This window comes from Euprymna scolopes, chromosome 34 (assembly GCF_053919585.1).
Source record: "Euprymna scolopes isolate OS-2025 chromosome 34, ASM5391958v1, whole genome shotgun sequence".
Classification (NCBI taxonomy): domain Eukaryota; kingdom Metazoa; phylum Mollusca; class Cephalopoda; order Sepiida; family Sepiolidae; genus Euprymna; species Euprymna scolopes.
The window spans coordinates 72,840,106-72,844,202 of record NC_136515.1 but is presented as its reverse complement, the minus strand read 5'-3'; the positions used below and the strand labels follow the sequence as shown (position 1 = coordinate 72,844,202).

Here is a 4,097-nt window from a genome sequence, read left to right as displayed (position 1 = left end):
TCACAGGTTTCCAAACCAGTTGATTATTAGGCTATTTTATTCTGGAGTATATATATATATATATATATATATATATATATATATATATATATATATATATATATATATATATACACGTATTCATCTTAAAGTATGCATACATTCATACTAATTTATTATATAGATATGCATCCCTATTTTTTTAATTTAGTTTAAGCTCTGTGTTTTCAGAATATATATACGACATAATCACGTAAAAACACCGGTTCCCATTTGATCACCTAAGGTAAGCAACGTTGAGCTTGGTCAGTACTAAAACGGGTGATCACTTGTGAATTCCAGGTGTTGTATGTGTTCTACGTTTATCTCGGCATTGTTTTCAGTCGTCCTGACTTTCCCACTGACCACTGGACTAAAGCAGTGCCGGTTCAGAAGATGTATTTTTTAGAATTGCGCAACAGTGTCTTCACAATTCCATGTGCAGATACAATTACATGGGGTAGCTATTATCTTTTGTGACTGAACGTCGGCTTCCATTCCATTTCTTGAATCGCGTATATTCGTAAAATGTTTAATGGTGCAAGCCTTAGTTGAATACATAATGAATACACGTTGACAGAAATAGACAAACTCACGCGACTCTGATGCGCATATTTCTATCAACACTTTCTCTTATACTTTCTTCTGCATTTGCTCTGATACATTTCATAACACATTTATGAATTATATATTATTTTACTATCACCCTCCCTTCTTGAAACTTTCCAAATAAAATCTTAATATTATTCATCTACCTATTCTTCTTTCTTAGCTTCCTTTACGTTTTCTTTGTCATTTCTTTTTTCATGTTGTATTCCTTTTAAATTATATTATTTGATTTTATGCAACATATTTCTTCTATTTGTTAGCTACGTTATGACGACGCCAATTTTTCTCTGTGATAAACATTTTGCTGTTCCAAGGGCCGTGTTTCTTAATAACATCTTTTTATTAACTTGAATATTTTATATTTCTATTTTAATTTCATATTCTAATTAATTTGGTGTTGTACATATAGCATACATATTTAAGCAATCAATCAACCTTTGTTGAGTAACGTTGGCTGAACCGTTTTTTTTTTCTAAATTCATCCTTGCATGCATATCTTCGTGTACAATGATATTGGAACATGTGCGCATGTCCAAGATAAACGGGCGAATCTAATTACTTTATAGATGTTTCAAGACCAGATTTTTACACTGAATTCTTACCATTGCCTCTTTACGTATTTGATCATTCTTTAACTTGCCAGATGCGATTTCACTGACTTTAGATAGAAAATGCTATGAAATTTGGACTATCTTCCATTTTTCCTTACTTAATTATCAACGTACTTGTTTTATTAATACTTTCTTCCTTTCCTTCCTCACTACTTTATTTGTCTTCTTTTCGCTAACATTTTTCACTACTGTTCTTAGGGGTTTTTTCTCGATCTAAGGTCTATGCAAATACACTAAAAGCTAGTATTGTTTGTAAATGTACATATTTGATTATGAAGAGGTTCATTTTTCTCATTATTTCCTTTTATTGATCTGATGATTAGAGCTGTGACAGCAGCATATTCATTTTCATTGTTTTGACGCTTGAGCATATACCCGTTAATATCTTATATATATATATATATATATATATATATATATATATATATATATATATTATAGACGGACGTGGTTCTCGGTTCATTGACTGTGTTTCACTATCTCGGATATATACATGAGAGTCAAAAGAGTTAAAAGAATTGGAAAGAAAGTTATATTGAAAAGACATGAGAATAGCAAGAATAATCCATAAGGAAAGAGGGAAGTTGACTGATCTCTTACTTTCTCTAAGAATTGCTATACAATTCTTCCTGTCTGTATCTCTCTCTATGCTTTTGCAAGATGGACGTCTTAACATCTAGTCTCTTTCTCACAAAAGTGACCTTGGAAACTTTTACTAATCTTTCCTTATTTTCATGGTAAGTGCTGAACACAAATAACTTTTTTGTCGGGGATAAAATTCACAGCAAAACTAGTCAAACTTCAATCATCCTAACAAAATATTCGTTACTTCCTGTGTGCCCATAACTAAACGAATTTTCTATAAGCAAATTGACTTTCCAAGAACTACCCATATGGGTATGCTTTCCGTCTGACTACAACATAGTCGTTTTCAAGTTCTATGCGAACCCACATCTTGTGCCGTTCTCTTCAATTATACTGATGATATAATATTTTTTTATTTAGCATTTAATTTTTATATTTTATTTCTCATATACATTGTTTCACTATTAGACTTGCTTTTCCTAAAGATTGTATTCTTGCCGACATTGAATGAATGTCTATACGCTATAGCGTATAGGCATTCATTCAATGTCGGCAAGAATACATGAATTCTAGCATCCTAGAAACTAGTTTTAAATTTCAGAACGAGACATAAATATTTTTGTCATATATTTGCTGATCGACCTTGAAGTATTCTGATTTATTTTCCCCTGGTTTTTCTTTCTTGTAAGGATTTTTTTTCTCGACCCCATAATTTCTGATGCGATTTTCATAATGTACGTTATGCTAGATGTATTTTCTGTCCTTATTTGTCAAATTCAATTATTTAATCTCGCAGATTTGCTTTTACTTCTGTGTTTCAGCCATTTATAATACTTGTATTGCAGAGTGCACGCAAAAGAGTTAGGAAATTAGTAGCAATACCTAGTAACCAATTGGATGATTTACTTCTGGCTAAGAGATTGCATTTCAATAATATCGAAAAGTATAAAGTAGAGAGTGGAACGATAAAATTGTCGCCCTAGAAAAGATGACGTGATTTCAGTCCAAGTTGATTAAACCCTGTTTTCTTTTTTTCTTTTTTTTTGCGGACACCTACTTATTGGTTAGTTGTGTACAAATCCCAATAGCGATACGTGCCTTCTATTATATTATATTAGCTTAATCGCCAAATTTCTGGCCGAAAACCAATCACATCGATTTTCCCAAATCTCAGTACGCTGTATATCAAATTTCGAGTCTGTAGGCTTAAAATTAACAGAGCTATTGCGTAGGGAAATGTACCCACGAAGACACACAAAAACGACAGATACACAGACACGTTCACTTTTATATATATATATATATATATATATATATATATATATATATATATATATATATATATATATATATAGACTAGCAGTTCACCCCCGGATTTGCGCGGGCCCTATGTGCAGTTCATAAGGTTATGTGCATATGTATATATTAAAAAGTGTGCATATGTAAAGTAATACCTTTCTGTATAATAGTCTTGCTTAACTACCATAGAGAAAAGGCAGACACACCTTTTCACTTTTATAGATATATGAATAGATTGATAGATAGATAGAGTCGATGCAATATATAGTAATGATTTAAAAAGTATTTAAAAAAGGACTCATGCGCCACCACCGAGAATCGAGACCAAAACTTTCAGTTGACGGTATATTTTGCCTCTGCCGTCAATGACTGGGCTATGACAACATGTTTACTGCAAGGCAAAAAATTAACACATGACACAATGTCTACTACGTTATGTATTCGTAATGCAAGCGTTCGGCCATCACCTGGCAAATTTCATTTTTTTTTTTTACTTTCACACTTTTTTACCGATTTTTTCCGGGCTAAAACCCAAATATAATGTTGTCCATGGATTCAAATACCTTATATATGAATTTCATGTCTGTAGACCAAACACTCTAGGAGGAGTTTGGTAGGCAAACAAAAATATATGCGTATACATAAATCGATATAGAAACAATTTTGTGTTTACTGTATACTTTTTACGAAAATATGAAAATATAAATCATGTAGAATATCTGCATGAATGCTCCACATTAAAAACAACCTCGTGTCACATTTTGCTGTGGTGGGAAAGTGAATAAATACTAGTACAAATGAGGATATTTAATATGAATATCAATGCACACAAAATAAAAATTAATAATATATATATATATATGCATGACTAAAGGTCTATAATTCAAATTCCAAGATGCTGCTTATTTTACCGTTTATTTCTCCGAGCATGTAAAAATGTTCGATTCTTAACAGCACCTGTGTGCTAGCGAAAAC

At 31.8% G+C, this 4,097-nt stretch overlaps 1 pseudogene; it reads left to right on the top strand.

The window, feature by feature from the left end:
- Positions 1 to 215: 215 nt before the first annotated feature.
- On the top strand, positions 216 to 333 carry LOC145259449 (5S ribosomal RNA; annotated as a pseudogene).
- The last annotated feature ends 3,764 nt before the right edge of the window (positions 334 to 4,097 follow it).